General features: G+C 49.3%; 1 protein-coding gene across 2 annotated transcripts in view; it reads right to left on the bottom strand.

Annotated features, from left to right (window-relative positions):
• CCT8 (chaperonin containing TCP1 subunit 8) overlaps positions 1-23,590 on the bottom strand; it is a 423,988-nt gene that overhangs the window by 162,480 nt on the left and 237,918 nt on the right. The window lies entirely within an intron of this gene.

A 23,590-nucleotide genomic window follows, 5' to 3' on the forward strand; every position in this document is an offset into this window, starting at 1 on the left:
GCCTATCAACGTGCGCTCAGCTATCGTGTGCCTCTCAACGTGCGCCTATGCACATGCACTTAGCAATGTGCGCCTATGAACATGCGCCTATGAACCTACGCTTATGCTTAGCAATGTAGATGACAACGGCGAGCAGGCAGGCAAAATGGCGACCTCCTTGGCTGGCTGCCGCGTCGACAGACCCCGCTAATCCTCGCTTCCTCGGAGACCAACAAAAGATGTACGCCTTACCTTGTCTTCGGCGTTTCCCGGCTGCGGGGGGAGAGGGTGATTACTGTCACCGCCGCACTCGAGGAAGTGCACCTGCTGCCTCTAGGCCACGCCCGAACTCGTCTCGCTCGGGGGCCAAGTCCTCACCGGGACCGAGGCTGCCTCTAAGCCGCGCCCAAGCCCTTCTCACTCGGGGGCCAGGTCCCTGCCGCGAATCGGCCACCAGACCGAGGCTCTTAACTCCGAGGGACCATGGAAATCACCTCGGGAAACTCAACTGGGGGAGGGACCGAATGGTATCACCGCAGGAGTGCGGGGCTCGTCTTCAGGTAGGATTCTTCTGTGAATTTAGTTGCTAGAATTTGGGAAAAAACGCTCAGCAAGCGTGAGGTAGCTCCAAACTGCTTTGGAGACTGAAATTACTGAGTTGCTGCACTTCCTGAAGGGGTATATGTACCACGTGCTGACGTCAGATCCATCTCCAACTGCTAGCACGAGCACACTATACCCACTTGTTCTGAGTCCATCTGCTACACGCTAGGAAATTCCAGAGTTTAATTGTGCGCTGAGTGAAAAAGAACTCTCTCAGATTAGTTTTAAATGTGCCACATGCTAACTTCATGAAGTGCCCCCTAGTCTTTCTATTATCCAAAAGAGTAAATAACCGATTCACATCTACCCATTCTAGACCTCTCATGATTTCAACCACCTCTATCATATCCCCCCTCAGCAGTCTCTTCTCCAAGCTGAAAAGTCCTAACCTCTTTAGTCTTTGATAAAATGAGAAAAATAGTTAGAAAAAAAACTGAAAGGAGCAGCTACAAAGGGAAGACGTGTACAATCCTAGAAGCACAGTCCAGATATATTCCACAAATTAAGAAAGGTGGAAGGAAGGCAAAACGATTAACAGTATGATTAAAAGGCGAAAGAGGCTATTTTAGCCAAAAGATCTTCATTCAAAAATTGGAAGAAGGATCCAATAGAAGAAAATAGGTTAACACATAACCATTGGCAAGTTAAATGTAAGACACTGATAGGCAAAGAGAATTCGAAAAGAAGTTGGCCGTAGAGGCAAAAATTCACAGTAAAAACGTTTTCTAATATATCCGAAGCAGAAAGCCTGTGAGGGAGTCAGCTGGACTGTTAGATGATTGAGGGGTTAAAGGGGCACTTAGAGAAGGCCAGCGCGGAAATATTAAACAATTTCTTTGCTTCAGTGTTTACTCAAGTGGATGTCGGGGAGATACCCGTTCCAGAGAAGGTTTTCATGGGTAATGATTCAGATGATCTGAACCAAATCACGGTGAACCTAGAAGATGTGGTAGGCCTGATTGACAAACTGAACATAAGAACATAAGAAATTGCCATGCTGGGACAGACCAAGGGTCCATCAAGCCCAGCATCCTGTTTCCAACAGAGGCCAAAAACCAGGCCACAAGAACCTGGCAATTACCCAAACACTAAGAAGAACCCATGCTACTGATGCAATTAATAGCAGTGGCTATTCCCTAAGTATAATTCCTAAGCATTCCCGGACACCGATTAATCCTATTCAGCCAGTTCAACCACTTCCCCTTGTAAAAATGTTATTACTAATGTAAATATCCATATCTAATGTTATCCTCTCCCTTTCTTCTCTTCTCCCAGTTCTAGTACCTTGTTATTTGTAACTGCTTCCTCCACACTAATAGATTACTCAATTTTTCTTTGTACACCCCTGTTTTATGTAAACCAGCATGATGTGATTGTATCATGAATGTCGGTATATAAAAATTTTAAATAAATAAATAAAATAATTGATTAATAGCCATTAATGGACTTCTCCTCCAAGAACTTATCCAAAACTTTTTTGAACCCAGCTACACTAACGGCACTAACTACCTTCTCTGGCAACAAATTCTAGAGCTTTATTGTGCGTTGAGTGAAAAATAATTTTCTCCAATTAGTCTTAAATGTGTTACTTGCTAACTTCATGGAATGCCCCCTAGTCCTTCTACTATTCGAAAGTGTAAATAACCGAGTCACATCTACTCGTTCAAGACCTCTCATGATCTTAAAGACCTCTATCATATCCCCCTCAGCCGTCTCTTCTCCAAGCTGAACAGCCCTAACCTCTTCAGCCTTTCCTCATAGGGGAGCTGTCCCATCCCTTTTATCATTTTGGTTGCCCTTCTCTGTACCTTCTCCATCGCAACTATATCTTTTTTGAGATGCTGTTACCAGAATTGTACACAGTATTCAAGGTGCGGTCTCACCATGGAGCGATACAGAGGCATTATGACATTTTCCGTTCTATTACCCATTCCCTTCCTAATAATTCCTAACATTCTATTTGCTTTTTTGACTGCTGCAGCACACTGAGCCGACGATTTTAAAGTATTATCCACTATGATGCCTAGATCTTTTTCCTGGGTGGTAGCTCCTAATATGGAACCTAACATCGTGTAACTACAGCAAGGGTTATTTTTCCCTATGTGCAACACCTTGCACTTGTCCACATTAAATTCCATCTGCCATTTGGATGCCCAATCTTCCAGTCTTGCAAGGTCCTCCTGTAATGTATTACAGTCTGCCTATGATTTAACTACTCTGAATAATTTTGTATCATCCGCAAATTTGATAACCTCACTCGTATTCCTTTCCAGATCATTTATATATATATTGAAAAGCACTGGTCCCAATACAGATCCCTGAGGTACTCCACTGTTTACCCTTTTCCACTGAGAATATTGACCATTTAATCCTACTCTCTGTTTCCTGTCTTTTAACCAGTTTGTAATCCACGAAAGGACATTGCCTCCTATCCCATGACTTTTTAGTTTACGTAGAAGCCTCTCATGAGGGACTTTGTCAAACGCCTTCTGAAAATCCAAATACACTACATCTACCAGTTCACCTTTATCCACATGTTTATTAACCCCTTCAAAAAAATGAAGCAGATTTGTTAGGCAAGACTTCCCTTGGGTAAATCCATGTTGACTGTGTCCCCAAGAGTAGTAAATTGCCTGGACCGGGATGATCCTTCACACCCCTGGTGTGTGAAGGAACTAAAAAATGAAATTTCAGATCTATTATTAAAATTTGTAACCTACCATAAAATCATCCATTGTACCTGAAAATTGCAGGGTGACTAATATAACCCCAATATTTTAATTAATTATTTATTAATTTTCAAATTAAATACAAAGCAATACATCTTTGCAGAGTAAGTTATTAGAGATCTTTGCCAAGCAATTTATACAAAGAAATTTAAAAATAATAACAAATTTATCCATCTCAATCATGAAAACACAATTCTTTAAACCAAGAGGGTATAGAAATTAGGAGATCCTAAACTTAAAACATAAAAAGGAAAGAATATAGTGATTATAACACTCCCATTTATTTCTAATAGCCTATTGGACTAGATGTTTTATCAAGTCCGAGGGGTCTTTTGGCTCTTTAGGAAATTACTCAGCTGATCAGGGTTGAAAAAAACGTAAGTATTATTCCCCTTCTTTATGACACACCTACAGGGGTAACACAAAAAGAATGAAGCTCCACTATCCGTAACTTCATTTTTTCAAATTTAAGAACGATTTGCGGCGGTCTTGTTTATCTTTTGCAAAATCATGATAGATCCTGACTGGACCATCATAGAAGAAAGTGTTGAAGTTTTGGAAGTAGTGTTTCATTATTAAGTTAAGATCCTGAAAGGAAAGAAAAGTAATCAAAAGAGTTGCACTCTCAAGAACCTCTTCTGTTGAGGCTTCGAAGAAGGCAGTCAAATTATTCAATTGTAAATCATTATTAGAAACCATAGATGTACCCGGTTTCTTTTGAAAAGGAAGCAAAATATTCTTACTCAGTACTGGTATTTTATCCAATGCAATTTTTAGATTTTCAATAAAATATTTCCTAATTGTAACAGATATAGGGGAACCTAATATTTTAGGAAAATTTGTAACCCTCAGGTTTAACTGTCATGAATAATTTTCTAAAGCTTCTATTCTCCTTACGGTACTTAAACGTTCTCGAATTATCGAGGCATTACTGACTGTAGCTTCTGTATATCTGAACCCATAGATTATTAAGAGAATGTTCTGATAGTATTTCTCTGATGGTCACCAGCTACTAAATCTAATTTTGTTGAAACAACTTCTAATCGCTGAGATTGTTCCAGAACAGCCTGCATTAACCTCTCAGTCATATCCCATAGGGAGTCCAATGTCACTACTGCTGATCTTATCACAATCTGAGGGGAGACTGAAGCAGTTATACTCCTAGTGTTGTTGTATTCCCTGTTGGGACTCAGACATCTGATTTCCTCCTGCAGCCTCTGCACTAGTTAAAGATGTAACTTGTGTACTACTTCCAGGCTCTCCAACAAGGATTGGTTCCAAACTTCCTTCAACCGGGGAACTCGCTAAATTATTTGCTGTCCCCCAAGATTTAGAGTCCAGCCCAGGGAAAAGCTGTGGTGTCCTAGGCTCTGGCGGCGTAAGTGAAATTTCCCCGGGTGAGAGGGGTACTCCTTTACCCGTTTCACCAATGAGGCTTATCCACGTTGACTGAGGAGTGGATACGGCAAAATCCTCTCTACCCTTAGACCCGTTGGTCTAAGGGTAAAGAGGATTCAGAAGGGAAAATCCTCACCTTGCCCTTCCCTCTTGTGAGGCATTTCAATAAGGAAAGATAGAATAGGATTCCAAGAACTTAGACCAAAAATAAGACTATGTTGCAATAAATCACCATTTAACTTAATGCCCCTTGTGAGGACAGAATCTATTTGGATGAGTCGAGATATCCGTCTGAGAAGGAGTTGTCCGATTTCCAGAACAAAGCTGCGCGCGTGGCTTTGGCAGCACACCGGCGGCAACTGCGTGCTGCTGCCAAGCCGGTTTTATGGGCTTTTCTCGGCATCAGGCAGAAGTGCGGCGATACTTTCAGTTAGATGGAACCCAAAACTTACTTGCAGGGCGTTGTCTCCCTCAAAGCAGGATCTTTCTTCACCGCAAATGGTAGGTCTGTCCCCATGTAACCCCAATATTTAAAAAGGGCTCCAGGGGCGATCAAGGAAACTACAGACCAGTTAGCCTGACTTCAGTGCCAGGAAAAATAGTGGAAAGAATTCTAAAATTCAAAATCACAGGACATATAGAAAGACATGTTTTAATGGAACAACGTCAGCATGGCTTTACCCAAGGCAAGTCTTGCCTTACAAATCTGCTTCACTTTTTTTTGAAGGCGTTAAACATGTAGATAAAGCTAGATGCAGTGGATTTGATTTTCAGAAGGCATAGGTGGCGATGTCCTTTCGTGGATTACAAACTGGTTAGAAACAGAGCAGGATTAAATGGACAATTTTCTCAGTGGACAAGTGTAAACAGTGGAGTGCCTCAAGGATCTGAACTAGGACCCGTGCTTTTCAATATATTTATAAATGATCTGAAAAGGAATACGAATGAGAATCAAATTTGCAGATGATACAAAATTATTCAGAGTAGTTAAATCACAAGAGATTGTGATAAATTGCAGGAGGACCTTGTGAGACTGGAAAATTGGGCATCCAAATGCAGATGAAATTTAATGTGGATAAGTGCAAGGTGATGCATATAGGGAAAAATAACTCATGCTGTAGTTACACGATGTTAGGTTCCATTTTAGGAGCTATCACCCAGGAAAGAGATCTAGGCATCAGTGGATAATACATTGAAATCATTGGCTCAGTGTGCTGCGGCAGCCCAAAAAGCAAAAAATGTTAGAAATTATTAGGAAGGGAATGACGAATAAAACAGAAAATATCAAAATGCCTCTATTGCTCCATGGTGAGACCACACCTTGAATACTGTGTACAATTCTGGTCGTCGCATCTCAAAAAAGATATTTGCGATGGAGAAGGGTGACCAAAATGATAAAGGGAACAGCTCCCCTATGAGGAAAGACTAAAGAGGTTAGGTCTGTTCAGCTTGGAGAAGAGATGGCTGAGGGGGGATATGATAGAGGTCTTTAAAATCATGAGAGGTCTAGATCAGGTAAATGTGAATCTGTTATTTACTCTTTCAAACAGGACTAGGGGGCACTCCATGAAGAAGGCATGTAGCACATTTAAAACTAATCAGAGAAAATTCTTTTTTACTGAATGCACAAACTCTGGAATTTGTTGCCTCAGTATGTGGTTATTGCAGTTAGTGTAGCTGGGTTTAAAAAATGTTTGGATAGGTTCTTGGCAGAGAAATCTATTACCTGCTATTAATCAAGATGACTTAGAAAATAGCCACTGCTATTACTTGCATCAGTAGCATGGGACATAGTTTTTGGGACTTGCCAGGTATTTGTAGCCTGGATTGGCCACTGTTGGAAACAGGATGCTGGGCTTGATGGACCCTCGGTCTGACCCAGTAAAGCAATTTCTTATATAGAAACATAGAACATAGAAATGACGGCAGAAAAAGACCAACCGGTCCATCCAGTCTGCCCAGCAAGCTTCACACATTTGTTCTCATACTTAACTGTTTCTCTTGGCTCTTAGTAACCTTATGTTCTAATTCCCTTTTCACCCCCACCATTAATGTAGAGAGCAGTGCTGGAGCTGCTTCCAAGTGAAATATTAAGTTTGATTAGTTGGGTAAGCGGCAGCATAGCTCTCTGCCATGAAGCAGAGGGCAATGCTGGAAATGTGTGAAGTATCAGTTTTTCTTTTCCCCTGTCATTGAAGCAAGGAGTCATGCCGGACATGCACCGAAAGTGAAGAATGCCTTGAAAGTCACATTAACTATCATCAAATATTGAAAAGCCTAATAATTGGTAATACCTATAAGCCCATGAACCCATCCCTGTTTTTTTTTCTTTTTTTCTTTTCTTTTTTTAATTGGGAGATGGATGCCCTTCATCCTTCTACTCTGTGAAGGTGGACACCTACCACCGGCCACTGGCATCCCGCTCCGTTAATGCCTCTGTGGCTACTGCCGCTCCATGCAGTGTTTTACTACCTGCTCTTTATATGCGTCCTCTAGAACTGATGGATCCCATCCCTGGGTTTTTTTATTATTTATTTAATTGGGAGATGATCGCAGGACTAGCCTTTGAATATCCAGGCCGTCAAAGCTAACAAAAGAAAATTATTCCTTACCTGCTAATTTTCGTTCCTGTAGTACCATGGATCATTCCAGACGGTGGGTTATGTCCCCCGTCCAGCAGATGGAGTCAGAACAAAAACTCTCAGGGGAGGTCCTATATGACCACACCTCCCCTGGCTCAACTCTCAGTAACTAGACTATCCAAGCCAAGAAGAGAAGAGACCCAGAGGGATCAAGTATAAAAAACATGTTATAAAGACTCGCTGTCCAACTGACAGCAAGAAGTTTTGTAAGAAAAACAAACTGAACTGTGAACTTGCAAACAGCACCACAACCGTGCAGACTCTTAGAGCCGAACAATAGCAAGGACAGAGTGATAAATAGAACAAGACAGGTAAGCAGGGATGTCCCACCAAAAGAAACCCCCAATGCTAGGGAGGGTGTCTGGAATGATCCATGGTACTACAGGAACGAAAATTAGCAGGTAAGGAATAATTTTCTTTTCCCTGTACGTACAAGGATCATTCCAAACGGTGGGATGTACCAAAGCTTCCCCATTATGGGTGGGCCGTGGACAGCCCTGCCCTTATGACCCTGTCTCCCAGCTGACCGTCCGACGGCGCTCGGACGTCTAGGCGATAATGCCTTGCAAAAGTATGGAGCGACTTCCAGGTGGCCGCCCTACAGATTTCCTGCGGAGAGACCGAAGAACTCTCGGCCCAGGAAGTCTCCTGTGCCCCAAGGGAATGAGCCTTGACCGCTAAAGGCGGAGACTTACCTGCTCCCAGGTACACCGCCATGATCGCTCCCTTCAGCCAGCGAGCAATAGATTGTTTAGAAGCCATGTGCCCTTTCCTGGGCCCCGACCAAAGGACAAACAAATGGTCCGACAGTCTAAATTCATTCGTGACTTCTAGATAGCGCATCAACAAACGTCGTACATCTAGTCTGCGCAAGTCCCCCGACTCAGAGGATGCAGATGACGGTAGCTCCACAGACTGGTTAAGATGGAAAACCGAAACCACCTTAGGAAGGAAGGACGGCACCATACGGAGAGGAACCCCGTCCGGGGTGAACCGAAGGTATGGCTCGCGACAGGATAGAGCCTGCAACTCGGAGATCCGTCGTGCCGAGGCGATTGCCACTAGGAAGATGGTCTTGAGCGTGACGTCCTTGATGGAAGCAGAAATCAAGGGCTCGAAGGGTGTGCCAACAAGCACCCGGAGCACCAGGTTCAAATTCCACGAAGGACATGGCGGCCGAATAGGGGGCTTCAGGTGCCTCGCGCCTTGGAGGAAACGTACAATATCTGGATGGGCCGACAGAAGAACCCCACTCCTCCTCTGGAGGAGAGCCCCCAAAGCCGCCACCTGAACCCGAAGAGAGTTATAGGCCAGTCCTAAATCCAGACCTGCCTGCAGAAAGGCGAGAGTCTGAGCTACCGACGCCTGCGTTGCCAGAATAGACTGCGAGGCGCACCATTCCTCAAAAACCTTCCACACGCGAACATACGTAATAGAGGTGGATGGCTTACGTGCCTGCAACAAAGTGGATATGACAGCCTCAGGATACCCACGGCGCCTCAGCTTGCGCCTCTCAAAAGCCAAGCTACAAGACAGAAGCGATCTGCCGCTTCGAAAAATATTGGACCTTGGCGGAGTAGCTGCGGCAGATGACCTAGACGAAGAGGGCCCTCTATCGCCAGATGGAGCAGGTCCGCGAACCACGGTCGCCGGGGCCATTCCGGTGCCACGAAAATTACCGGCCCTTGGTGAGCCTCTATCCGTCTGATGACCTTTCCCACCAGCGGCCACGGAGGGAACACATACAGAAGACACTGTCGCGGCCACGGGAGGACCAGCACATCGACCCCTTCTGCGCCGTGTTCCCTTCTGCGACTGAAGAAGCGCACGGCCTTTGCATTCTTGGCGGTTGCCATGAGGTCCAAATCAGCTCCATCGCTTCCCCCGAGAGTTCCCACTCTCCTGGGTCCAAGTGTTGTCGGCTGAGGAAGTCTGCTTGTACATTTTCGACGCCGGCAATGTGGGAAGCCGCTAGGCGCTGTAGGTGGCGCTCCTCCCACTCCATTAGGCGGTCTATTTCCAAAGATACGAGGCAACTCCTCGTGCCTCCCTGACGATTGATGTAAGCCACCGTGGTCGTGTTGTCCGATAGTTCATCATTGGGCGGTCCGAGTGCTAACCGGAAAAAACCCTCCAGGGCTAGACGAAACGCTCTTGCCTCCAACCGGTTGATGGGCCACCTCGTCTCCTCCGCAGACCATTGACCCTGTACTGAGCTTGCCTGACAGACCGCTCCCCAGCCGGTCAGACTGGCATCCGTGGTGACTATCACCCAGTCCGGGGCCTCCAAGGACACCCCTCGAGCTAGTCAATGAGGGTCCAGCCACCACCGGAGGCTGTGGACCGCTGCCCTTGGAATCGGCAGTATCGCCTGGTAGTCCCGCGAAACTGGTTGCCAGCAGGAGAGCAGGGCCTTCTGAAGGGGCCGCAGGTGGGCAAAGGCCCACGGTACCAGGTCGATCGTGGAGGCCATGGTTCCTAACACCTGCAGGTAGTCCCACGCCATAGGAGACTCGAGGGCAAGGAAGCTGTGAATCTGCTCGCGAAGAGCCCGTGCCCTGTCCGGGTGCAGAAAAACCATGGCAGCTTTTGTGTCGAAGCGCGCTCCCAGGAAGTCCAATGACTGAGAAGGGTGCAGCCTGCTCTTTTGGAAGTTGACAATCCACCCTAGAGATTGGAGAAGTTGCACCACCCTGTCGACCGCCCGACAGCCCTGCAATTGGGATTTCGCGCGGATCAGCCAATCGTCCAGGTAAGGATGCACCAGGATCCCCTCTCTTCGCAGAGCCACTGCCACTACCACCATGACTTTCGTAAACACTCTTGGAGCCGTGGCCAGACCAAAAGGCAGGGCCCGGAACTGGAAGTGTTGTCCCAGGATCTTGAAGAGAAAGGAATCGCTGGTGAGCCTGATGGATTGGGATGTGGAGGTACGCCTCCGTCAGGTCCAGAGAGGTCAAGAATTCCCCCGGGTGTACTGCCGCCAGTACCGAGCGCAGCGTCTCCATCCGGAAACAGGAAACCCTGAGGGACTTGTTGACGATCTTGAGATCCAGAATAGGCCGAAAAGTACCTTTCTTCTTGGGAACCACAAAGTAAACCGAATATTGGCCGCGACCCAGGTCGGCGGGCGGCACCGGGACGATCGCGCCCAACGCCAGGAGGCGATCGAGTGTCTGCCTCACGGCCGAGCACTTGAGAAGGGATCCACAGGGGGAGAACAGGAACCTGTCCCGAGGGGCGTGAACAAAATCCAACACGTAGCCATGCCTTAGAATATCCAGGACCCATTGGGCTGAGGTGATTTGGACCCACGCTTCGTAGAAGAGAGCAAGTCAACCCCCCAGCCGGGGGACTGACCCGTGGGTCCTCCTGGCATCATTGGGCAGCCTTCTGAGGGGGCCCTGAACCATGACCGTCCTTACCTGAGCGGCGCCCTCGAAAGGACCGGCTCCAGGAATGCGAGCGAGAGGATGGCGTTTGAGGCGTCTGTTGCCTTGGAGGTCAAGGCGGAGCTGTGCTCGGTACCTGTTCCGCGGTCTATCCTCCGGTAACTTGTGTACTGCGTTTTCGTTGAGGGACTTGATGATATGGTCCAGGTCTTCTCCAAAAAGCCAGAGGAGACGACGATCTTGACACTGCCGCCACCATAGACAGGGCCTGGACTCTTATGAGATCATACATGGCGTCTGCTCCGTAGGCGACCACGGCCTCCAATCTGTCCGCCTGTTGTGCCTCTGCCTCCGGCAAGGCCTGAGAAGTGAGGAGCTGTTGGATCCACCGAAGCCCCGGCTCTCTGCGCCAGCGAGCTGCAGATCGCTGCCTGTAATCCCAGCGCTGAAACCTCGAAGACCCGTTTGAGGTACACCTCTAGCTTTCTATCCTGCACATCTTTTAACGCCGTCCCGCCAGTGACGGGAATCGTAGTATGCTTTGTCACCGCCGACACAGCGGAGTCCACTGCGGGCACCCTGAGGAGCTCCAAAAAATCCGATGGGAGTGGATACAGCTTCTCCATGGCTCTACCAACCCTAAGGTTGGCCTCCGGCGTATCCCACTCCCTGGAAATGAGCTGCAGCATAGAATGATGCATGGGAAAAGCCTTCGCCAGGGGACGGAGGCCTGCCAGGAGGGGATCGCCTTTCCTGACCTTAGGATCGGGTTCCACCGGATCTGGAGGCGGGTCGACGTCCATTTCCTGAAGGATGTGGGGAATGAGTTCATCCAGCTCCCCCGCCTGGAAAATCCGTAGCACCCTGGGATCGTCGCCCTCCACCTGGGCTGCGCCAAGGAGGGGTCCTCGCCGCCAGGCTCCAGGAGAGGATCCCCGTCCCCCGAAGGTCGAGGCACCGCCGGTGGCAAGGAGGCGTCCTGCGAGGGCCCCAGTCCTTCCCCGGTCCGTGGGACGCCCCCCTGGGGAACAAACCCCCCCCAGGGGTCCAGCCACACGGGTTACTTTGGCCGGAGGGTGAGTCCTCACTCCCAGGGGCATGTCCCTGCTGTGAATAAAAGCCCTGTGCATCAGGACTATAAATTTTGGTGTGAACGCCTGAATCCCCAAGGGAGAGCCACTTCGGGTTTGAAAATTCGGCTGCATCGCCGCCCCGGGGTTGAGGAAGGGAAGCGTTGCCGCAAGCGGGGCCTCAGCAACATCCTCCGACAGGCCGGCATGATGAGCAGTCTGCAAAATGGCCGCCGTTCCCGCGCTCAGCAGGAATGGGGCCTGCCTCTTCCTACCCATGCGCTCTTGACGCCGCCCAGCATCCCCCGGAGAAGGGAAGTCCTCCTCCAAGGAAGACTCGCTCATGCCCCGTTCCTCCCGGGACTGGGTTTCTCCCTGCCTGCTCCCGTCCGAGCGCTGCAAACCCAAGAATAGGATCAAGCAAGTAACTGTAAAGCTCAACGGAGCAAATATAGAATAATGTAGAAAAACATGGTATACCTATACGCTCTTGCATCAACTTGGTATAAGAAAACGACCAAGGCTTCCGGTGTAATTGCTCAGTAATCTTGCACAAAAATATGAAAATCTGCAGACCTGCAAGAAAACAAGCTTCGCGAGGACAGAAGACAGACAGAGAGGGAAGGGCATCTGGACTGATCCATGGTATACAGGAACGAAAATTAACAGGTAAGAACTAATTTTCCTTTCCTGTACATACCCGAATCAGTCCAGACAGTGGGATGTACCAAAGCTTCCCTAAACTGGGTGGGACCGAGACAGTACCGCTCGAAGCACTTGCCGCCCAAAGGAACCGAACACCGGAGCGTGTACATCCAGACGGTAGGGCCGAGCAAAAGTGTGCAGAGACGTCCAAGTGGCAGCCCTGCAAATCTCCTGCGGGGAGACAAACTGACTCTCCGCCCACGAAGTAGCCTGAGAACGCAGGGAATGGGCTTTCAGACCCTCAGGAAGCGGACGACCTTGACAAAGGTACGCCGAGGAAATGGCTTCTTTTAACCAACGCGCATTCGTGGTCTTAGAAGCCTGCTTACCCCGGTTGGGACCGCTCCAAAGGACGAAGAGATGGTCCGATACGCGGAAGTCATTAGTGACCTGGAGATAACGAAGCAAGATTCGTTTGACATCCAGCCGACGGAGGTCGCCACCAGCCGTACCCGCGACCTCCTCCAGAGAGAACGCGGGGAGTTCTACCGACTGGTTGACGTGAAAAGCGGAGACAACCTTAGGTAAGAAGGAAGGAACAGTCCTGAGAGAGACCCCGGAATCCGAAAAACACAAGAAGGGCTCCTGACAGGACAGCGCCTGAAGCTCGGAAATAGGGCAAGCACAGGAAATAGAGACCAGAAAGACAGTCTTTAGAGTAAGATCCTTGAGCATAGCGAGGCGAAGAGGCTCGAAGGGAGCCGCACAGAGAGCACAAAGGACTAGGTTGAAACTCCACGACGGACACGTGGCCCGAGAGGGGGGGGGCGGAGGTATCTAACACCCCTCAGGAAACTAATCACGTCAGGGTGAGCTGCTAAGACATGACCGTCCACCCGACCCAGGAGAGAGCCGAGCGCAGAGACTTGAACGCGTAGAGAACTGAAGGAGAGGCCCTTAGGAATTATTAGGAAGGGAATGGTTAATAGAACTTGTTGCCAGAGGATGTGGTTAGTGCAGTTAGTGTAGCTGGGTTTAAAAAAGGTTTGGATAAGTTCTTGGAGAAGTCCATTAATGGCTATTAATCAATTATACTTAGGGAATAGCCACTGCTATTAATTGCATCAGTAGCATGGGTTCTTCTTAGTGTTTGGGTAATTGCCAGGTTCTTGTGGCCTGGTTTTTGGCCTCTGTTGGAAACAGGATGCTGGGCTTGATGGACCCTTGGTCTGTCCCAGCATGGCAATTTCTTATGTTCTTATGTTCTTAGAGAGACCCTTCTGAAGAAAAGAAAGAATCAAAGGAATCGAGGCCGAGTGCGCAGGGAAACCCACCTCCATACACGCGGACTCAAAAACTTTCCAGATGCGCACATAGGCCAGAGAAGTCGACTGCATCCGGGCTCGCAGCAGGGTGAAGATGACCTCCTCCCTATAACCTTTGCGCCTCAGGCGACGCCGTTCAAAAGCCAGGCCGCAAGACAGAAGCGATCGGCCTGGTCGAAATATACAGGCCCCTGCCGGAGGAGACGAGGAAGATGACCGAGGCGCAGGGGCCCGTCCACCGCTAGATTGATGAGATCCGCGAACCACGGCCTTCGCGGCCACTCGGGAGCGACGAGAATCACCGGTCCCCGGTGGAGCTCGAGTCTCCTGAAACTTTCCCCATCAGTGGCCATGGGGGAAACACGTACAGAAGGACGTCCACTGGCCAAGGTAGAGCCAGAGCATCTATGCCCTCTGCACCATGCTCCCTCCAGCGGTTGAAGAACTGATTGGCCTTGGCATTGCGCAGAGTCGCCATGAGGTCGAGGTGAGGAGGACCCCACCTGTCCACTATCAGAGCCATGGCCACGTCCGAGAGCTCCCACTCTCCGGATCGAGCAACTGTCAGCTGAGGAAGTCGGCTTGAACATTGTCTTTTCCGGCGATGTGAGAGGCCACAAGGCACTGTAGGTGACGCTCCGCCCAAGCGAGGAGACGGCTGGCTTCTAAGGCTACCAGGGGACTGCGAGTGCCGCCTTGGCGATTGATGTAGGCGACTGTGGTGGAGTTGTCGGACAGGACTCGTACCGCCTTGCCGCGGATCAGGGGAAGGAACTCCTGAAGAGCCAGGCGGACCGCCAAAGTTTCAATTGATGTGCCAGCGCGACTGAGTCTGCGACCATGTTCCCTGGGTGGACGGAGAAAGGCAGACCGCACCCCAGCCCAACAGGCTGGCGTCCGTGGTCGCTATCGTCCACTGTGGAGCTTGAAGAGGCATCCCTTGCAGAAGATGAGGAAGAGACAGCCACCACTGTAATTCGTCGGCAGTAGAATCCAAGAATGGAAGGACTATGTGGAACTGCTCCGACACTGGCTGCCAACGGGACAGCAAAGCTTTCTGTAACGGACGCATATGAGCAAACGCCCAGGGGACAAGGTCGATGGTAGAAGCCATGGATCCCAGGACTTGGAGATAATCCCAGGCTGTCGGGGAAGGCAGGGCAATCAAAGTCTGGACCTGATCGATCAGCTTGAGGGCTCGCGCCCAAGGTAAGAAAACCTTGCCTACTCGGGTGTCGAAGTGGGCTCCCAGAAATTCCAACTCCTGGGAAGGCTGAAGCTTGCTCTTGGAAAAGTTCACTATCCACCCGAGAGAGGCAAGGAGCTCCAAGACGCGATCCACCGCCCGCTGGCAAGAGGTCTCCGACTTGGCCCTGATGAGCCAATCGTCCAGATAGGGATGGACGAGAATTCCCTCCCGGCGCAAGGCTGCCGCTACTACTACCATGACCTTCGTGAAGGTGCGAGGAGCGGTCGCAAGGCCGAAGGGGAGAGCTCGAAACTGAAGTCCTGGTTGAGAATGTGGAATCTGAGATACTTCTGATAGTCGCGGTGAATGGGAATATGAAAATAAGCTTCTGCGAGATCGAGGGAAGCAAGGAACTCTCCGGGGCAGACCACCGCAATGACCGCCCACAGGGGTTCCATGCGGAGTGGGGGATCTTGAGAGCCCGATTGACCCTCTTGAGGTCCAATATTGGGCCCGTCCTTTTTGGGCACGGTGAAGTAAATAGAATACTAGCCGGCGCCAATTTCTCTTTCCGGGACTGGGACCACCGCTCCCAGATCCAGAAGCTTGGAGAGAGTCTGGACCACCGCATCCCTCTTGGCCCGGCCGCAAGGTGAGAAAAGAAAGAAATCTGGAAGTTCCCTGACGAGGTCGAAAGCGTACCAGTCTCTGATAATGTTGAGGACCCACTGATCCAACATGATCTTGACCCATTCCTCGAAGAACAGGGAGAGGCGTCCGCCGAGGTAAGGAACCGAAGAATGGGTCGGCTGAACTTCATTGCGTGGCAGGTTTAGCCACGCAATGAAGCCCACGCAAGGGCCAGCCCCTTTCGCGAGGGCTGGCCCTCGCGAAAGGGCCGTCTGCCACGAAAGGACTGCGACCAGGACTGCGCACGAGAAGACCCCCTTGCAGAACCGCCCCGCCCCCAAGAATCGAAGCGACGCTGGCCCCTGAAGCGAGAGCGAGAGGCCACGAAGGATCGGGAAGACTTAGGGCAGTCCTCTGGGAGCTTATGGACCTTGTTGTCAGCCAAGGAGTCCATAAGCTTCTCGAGATCCTCACCAAAGAGCATCTTACCTTTGAAGGGCAGCATGCCCAGCCGGGTCTTCGAGGACTGATCAGCCAACCAGTGGCGTAGCCAAAGGAGCCTCCAGGCCGCCACTGCCGAAACCATCGCGTTCGCCTGGACACGGACCAGATCGTAGAGGGCGTCCGATACGTAAGCGGTTACTGCCTCCAGACGTTCGGCTTATTCTGCCTCACCTGGCGGAAGCTCCCGGGCGCAGAGTAACTGTTGGACCCACTGGAGGCCCGCTCGCATCATGAGACTGCTACAGCAAGACACCCGGACCTCAAGGGCCAGAACATCGAAGATGCGCTTCAGGTGAGCCTCCAGCTTACGATCTTGTGAATCCTTCAAGGCTGTGGAACCTTCCACCGGAATCATGGTGTACTTGGCCACTGCAGAAACATAAGAATCCACCGATGGATATCGCAACAGCTCCAAGCCCTCCTCCAGGAAGGGATAGAGCTTATCCATCGCACGCCCCACCTGAAGCGCACCCTCAGGAGCCTCCCATTCCTGCAGGATAAGGAGCTTAAGCACGGGGTGGAAGGGAAAGGCCGAGGCCGGAGCCCTCCCAGAACCGGGTTCATATCCTTAGGGAGCGAGGCCATGACATTATCCACGGAGGGACTCTCCAGACCCAGCTCCTGCAAAACAAAAGGGAGGAGGGGCTCTAATTCCTCCTTACGAAAAAGGGCTCTAGGGTCGGGGCATCCGCCTAATCCGAGGAAGCAGCGGGGTCCGAGGACACGGGAGACACCGGGGGGGGGGCACCCCCGGGACCACCCGCACCGGTCCCTGGGGCTCCACAGCCGGTCCAGTGCTCAACGGCGCTGAACGAGGGGATTTTTGGAGGGGGGGCAAGGGGGAGGCTTTCGTCCAGCTCATGCAGGCTAGCTAGAAGTGCAAAGTCATGCATATGGGGAGTGGAAATCCGAATGAACTGTATTCGATGGGGGGGGGGGAAAGCTGATGTGCACGGAGCAGGAGAGGGACCTTGGGGTGATAGTGTCTAATGATATGAAGTCTGCGAAACAATGCGACAAGGCGATAGCAAAAGCCAGAAGAATGCTGGGCTGCATAGAGAGAGGAATATCGAGTAAGAAAAGGGGAAGTGATTATTCCCTTGTACAGGTCCTTGGTGAGGCCTCACCTGGAGTACTGTGTTCAGTTCTGGAGACCGTATCTACAAAAAGAACAAAGACAAGATGGAAGCGGTACAGAGAAGGGCGACCAGGAAGGTGGAGGATCTTCATCGCATGACGTACGAGGAGAGATTGAAGAATCTAAATATGTACACCCTGGAGGAAAGGAGGAGCAGAGGTGATATGATACAGACTTTCAGATACTTGAAAGGTTTAATGATCCAAAGACAACGACAAACCTGTTCCGTAGGAAAAAAAATCAGCACAACCAGGGGTCACGATTTGAAGCTCCAGGGAGGAAGATTCAGAACCAATGTCAGGAAGTATTTCTTCACGGAGAGGGTGGTGGACGCCTGGAATGCCCTTCCGGAGGATGTGGTGAAGACCAGAACTGTGAAGGACTTCAAAGGGGCGTGGGATAAACACTGTGGATCCATAAAGTCAAGAGGCCGCCAATGAAGAGTGGGTGACTCGCCAGAATGACGGCTACTGCCTGGAGACAATACCCTTATTCAATAAACATACACATACTTACTGTGACTCCAACATCGCTCTAAGCTTCAACAGCAAGAGGAAATGTGGAAAAATGGATTTACACTCACAAAGAGGGGAGTAGCTGGCTTGTTACGGCGGTTACTACCCCAAACCAAATAAGTAGCTGGCTTGTTACGGCAGATACTACCCCAAACCAAATAAGCCTGATGCTTCACCTTCAATGCATATACAGCATAGTTCTCTGCTTCAATGGCAGGGGAGAAGAAAAAAGGGTTCGCACTCACAAAGCGGGGAGTAGCTGGCTTGTTACGGCGGTTACTACCCCAAACCAAATGTGTCTGATACTTCACTTTCGATGCATATCCAGCATGGCTCTCTGCTTCAACGGCATGGGAGAAGACTGATACATCACGCATTTCCAGCATAGCTCCCTGCTTCAACAGCAGGGGAGAAGAAAAACAACCAATAAGGACTGTATAACATAGTCTGGGTAAAACAAATAAGCATGGGTGTAGCTTGCTTATTGCGGCGGTTACTACCCCTAACTAATCAAGCTAGATATTTCAATGGTGGGGGTGGAAGGGAAATAGAACCAAGAGCTAAGAGAAACAAATAAGTATGAGAGAAAAAAATGTGTGAAGCTTGCTGGGCAGACTGGATGGGCCGTTTGGTCTTCTTCTGCCGTCATTTCTATGTTTCTATGTAAATAAGATTTGTGCATGAGGAGGACGAAATCCGCTGAAAAAGGAACCCTGGATTTGGCCGGGGGGGGGGGGGGGGGGGGAGAGGGGGGCGAGGGAAGGTCAGGACCCCCCTTCCTGGGCCCCCCAGCCCCAGGGAGCACTGAATCGGCCCAGATGAAAAATCCAAGATGGCGGCCGTTCCCGGGCTCTGCCGACCCGGGAAAGGCCTAGCCATGCCAGGAGGAGTGGAGCCCTGGGCTAAATTTGCTTGTCCTGTCGAGGAGGGACCTTCCCCATACGGCAGGCAAGCAGTGCAGAGGCCCTGCCGCGAAAAAAACGCGAAGAGGGCAGCCCACAAGAAAGGCAGGCTGCCAGCTGGGACATAGCTAAGCTGCGGCTTAAGAAAAAAAAGCTGAAAAAAAAAAGCTTGAATGACAGCCTGTACAGCAGGAGAGAGCAGGCGGGAAACCTGCTGCCTTCTGCTTCTTTGGCTGCCGGTTCTAGCCCTACTCTGACCAGAAAAAAATAAAAAAGCTGGTCAACTGCTGCAAATAAGTTAGAGGTAGGTGAGTACCTGCAACTTATTGAAAGTTTGAAACTTTTAAACTTTTTTTTTTTTTTTTAACTGAGTGCAGCAGTGGGTTAAAAACCCTCTCGGCAGCCAGAGGGGGAATGAGGCCCTGAGAGCGTCGGTCCCCACACCTGGACGTGTCCACGGACTCAGGACTATGCAGGGAACCCCCTCCTGCAAAAGGGGCAAAAGCTGGGAGACGAACGTCTCCCACACCAAAACAGTAAAAGCACTAAAAGGCAAAATTTCCTTCATAGATTTTTTCCTTTGTTTCTAAAACAAGCAGGAATCAAAAGAACTACTTGCTTGAGCCGAAAAAGAAAGAAGAAGAGGCTGACTAGCCTACAGCAGAGAACCGAAGGGGAGATGCTGCACTTGCTGGAGACAGACGAATACTGAAGGGGTAGAGGATAGGCTCTGTCCTGATATAGGGAATCCTTCAAGTTTTAGTCTGTCTCCACCTGCTGGAAAGGAGGTTCAACCCACTGTCTGGACTGATCCGGGTACATACAGGAAAGAGGCCGAGGCCTCCTCTCCACGGAGTTGTTTCACTTCTGGCACAGCAAACGCCAGTGACACGCCTGACCCAGTGCCATAAAAGTACAGCGACTGGTGACGATGCTTGACGGACTTCCCTCTGTGCTTGGCCCGGTCCTTCCCTGGCGCCAAGTAAGGCAAAGATCCCAATGTTAAGGAATGCGAGGACACCGGAGATGGCTTATCACTGGCCCTGAGAGAGAGAGAGCCCAATGGAGGAGTAGAGGGATAACGAATTTAGAGGCTCCCTGCGGCCTCCTGGTGTGTGTCGACACCCCCGATGGTGGTGATAGACATGGTCCACGGGCACTGGGGGCATAGTCAAAAACCGCTTGCCATAAAAAACAGCCACCGAGCAGTTGATGGCCAGTGGCCACCGAGAAGCAACACACCGGGAATCGACCGCAACAAGCGGGAAAATTCAACCTACCATGCTGCAGGAAGGACACCTACCAGTGGAAGAAGGACCCAGCGCAGAGACCGCCAAAAAACAGACTATGAAAAAAACGAATGAAAGAGCAGAGCTCTAGTAGCACGAGGCAAACACTTCACAGACAAAAAAAAGACTGAAGAGGGACCCCGTGTGGACTTGCGGATAGTGGCATGCTGGGCATGCTCTGTGTGCCAGTCAAAGTTTCTAGAAACTTTGAAAAACGTTTTCCGTGCCAGGCTCCATCTTATGATGTCACTCACATGAGGACCTACCATCCTCCTAGGAGAAACATTTTATTTCACTTGATATCTTGGCTGCTTTCAACACCCTTAACCATTCTATTTAATCTTCTTGAAAGCAAGGGGGTGACTTCAATAGTTTTAAGATAGCTTACGTCATTTTTATCTGATAATAAATAGAATTTTTTTTTGGAAGGGGTTAGCACTCTCTGCTGTACTCCAACACTGACATTTTCCCCACGACAACTAACTGGAAATCTGGGTGTCAGGTTTTCAGCTTCATTTTCCTACTCAAATCACCATGGATGATGCTATTATAAAGATGCCTCAACAATAATTGTGGCGCCTGAAGAGCAAGAAATAGAAACATAGAACTGACAGCAGGAAAAGACCAAACTGTCTATCCAGTTTGCCCAGTAAAGCTTTCACACTTATTTTTTCATACTTATCTGTTACTCTTGGCCCTTATTAGTAACTTTTTTGTTCTAGTTACCTTCTTCCCCCGCCATTGATGTAGAGAGCAGTGCTGGAGCTGCATCTAAGTGAAGTATCTAGCTTAACTGGTTAGGGGTAGTAACTGCTGCAATAAGCAAGCTACTCCCATGCTTATTTGTTTACCCGGCCTTTGCCAATCAGTCCTTGTTGGTTATTGTCTGGTGCCGAATGATTGGAGGAGAGCGGTGGTGGTCCCGCTTCACAAGAGTGGGAACAGAGAAGAGGCTGGTAACTACAGACCGGTTAGCCTCACTTCAGTGGTGGGAAAAGTAATGGAGTCACTGTTGAAAGAGAGAATAGTGAACTATCTACAGTCGGGAGAATTGCTGGACCAGAGGCAGCATGGATTCACCATTGGAAGATCCTGTCAGACAAATCTGATTGACTTTTTTGACTGGGTAACCAAGGAATTGGATCGAGGAAGAGCACTCGATGTCATCTACTTGGATTTCAGCAAAGCTTTTGACACTGTCCCGCACAGGAGACTGGTGAATAAAATGAGAAGCTTAGGAGTGAGTGCCGAGGGGGTGGCCTGGATTGCAAACTGGTTGACGGACAGAAGACAATGTGTGATGGTAAATGGAACTCTCTCTGAAGAGAGAGCGGTTTTAAGCGGGTACCGCAGGGATCGGTGTTGGGACCGGTCCTTTTCAATATCTTTGTGAGCGACATTGCGGAAGGGATAGAAGGTAAGGTATGTCTTTTTGCGGATGACACTAAGATCTGCAACAGAGTGGACACGCCGGAAGGAGTGGAGAGAATGAGACGGGATTTAAGGAAGATGGAAGAGTGGTCGAAGACATGGCAGCTGACATTCAATGCCAAGAAGTGCAAAGTCATGCATATGGGGAGTGGAAATCCGAATGAACTGTATTCGATGGGGGGAGAAAGGCTGATGTGCACGGAGCAGGAGAGAGACCTTGGGGTGATGGTGTCTAATGATCTGAAGTCGGCGAAACAATGTGACAAGGCGATAGCTAAAGCCAGAAGAATGCTGGGCTGCATAGAGAGAGGAATATCGAGTAAGAAAAGGGAAGTGATTATCCCCTTGTACAGGTCCTTGGTGAGACCTCACCTGGAGTATTGTGTTCAGTTCTGGAGACCGTATCTCCGAAGAGACAGAGACAAGATGGAGGCGGTCCAGAGAAGGGTGACCAAAAAGGTGGAAGGTCTTCATCAAATGACTTATGAGGAGAGATTGAAGAATCTAAATATGTACACCCTGGAGGAAAGGAGGAGCAGAGGTGATATGATACAGACTTTCAGATACTTGAAAGGTTTTAATGATCCAATGACAACGACAAACCTTTTCCATAGAAAAAAAATCAGCAGAACCAGGGGTCACGATTTGAAGCTCCAGGGAGGAAGATTCAGAACCAATGTCAGGAAGTATTTCTTCACGGAGAGGGTGGTGGATGCCTGGAATGCCCTTCCGAAGGAAGTGGTGAAGACCAGAACTGTGAAGGACTTCAAAGGGGCGTGGGATAAACACTGTGGATCCATAAAATCAAGAGGCCGTCAATAAAGAGTGGGTGGCTCGCCAGAATGACGGCTACTGCCTGGAGATAATACCCTTATTCAATAAACATACACATGGTTACTGTGACTCCAACATCACTCTAAGCTACAACAGCAAGAGGAAATGTGGAAAAAAGGATTCGCACTCACAAAGTGGGGAGTAGCTGGCTTGTTACGGCGGTTACTACCCCAAACCAAATAAGCCTGATACTTCACTTTCAATGCATATCCAGCATAGCTCTCTGCTTCAACGGTAGGGGAGAAGAAAAATTGATACTTCACGCATAGCTCTCTGCTTCAACGGTAGGGGAGAAGAAAAATTGATACTTCACGCATAGCTCTCTGCTTCAACAGCAGGGGAGAAGAAAAACTGATACTTCACGCATATCCAGCATAGCTCTCTGCTTCAACGGCAGGGGAGAAGAAAAAACTGATACTTCACGCATATCCAGCATAGCTCTCTGCTTCAACGGCCAGGGGAGAAGAAAAAAGGATTCGCACTCACAAAGCGGGGAGTAGCTGGCTTGTTACGGCGGTTACTACCCCAAACCAAATAAGCCTGATACTTCACTTTCAATGCATATCCTGCTTCAACCGCAGGGGAGAAGAAAAACTGATACTTCACGCATATCCAGCATAGCTCTCTGCTTCAACGGCAGGGGAGAAGAAAAACTGATGATACACGCATATCCAGCATAGCTCCCTGCTTCAACGGCAGGGGAGAAGAAAAACAACCAATAAGGGCTGAATAACACAGTCTGGGTAAAACAAATAAACATGGGTGTAGCTTGCTTATTGCGGCGGTTACTACCCCTACTACCCCTAACTAATCAAGCTTGATATTTCACTTGGTTGCAGCTCCATCACTGCTCTCTACATTAATGGTGGGGGTGGAAGAGAAATAGAACCAAAGAGCTAAGAGAAACAGATAAGTATGAGAAAAAAATGTGAAGCTTGCTGGGCAGACTGGATGGGCCGTTTGGTCTTCTTCTGCCGTCATTTCTATGTTTCTATGTTTATTCCCCCCTGCCGTTGAAGCAATGAGCTGCGATGGATATGTATTCCAAGTGAAGTATCAGGCTTGATTCGGGGTAGTAACCGCCGTAACAAGCAAGCTACACACGGCAGAAGACGACCCAACGGCCCATCCAGTCTGTCCAGCAAGCTTTCACACTTTTTTTTTTTCTCATACTTATCTGATACTCTTGACCCTTATTAGTAACTTTTTGGTTCTAGTTACCTTCTTCCCCCGCCATTGATGTAGAGAGCAGTGCTGGAGCTGCATCTAAGTGAAGTATCTAGCTTAACTGGTTAGGGGTAGTAACTGCTGCAATAAGCAAGCTACTCCCACGCTTATTAAATCTTTTATTCATTCCCTCTGCCATTGAAGCAGA

Source organism: Rhinatrema bivittatum, chromosome 15 (assembly GCF_901001135.1).
Source record: "Rhinatrema bivittatum chromosome 15, aRhiBiv1.1, whole genome shotgun sequence".
Taxonomy (NCBI): Eukaryota; Metazoa; Chordata; class Amphibia; order Gymnophiona; family Rhinatrematidae; genus Rhinatrema; species Rhinatrema bivittatum.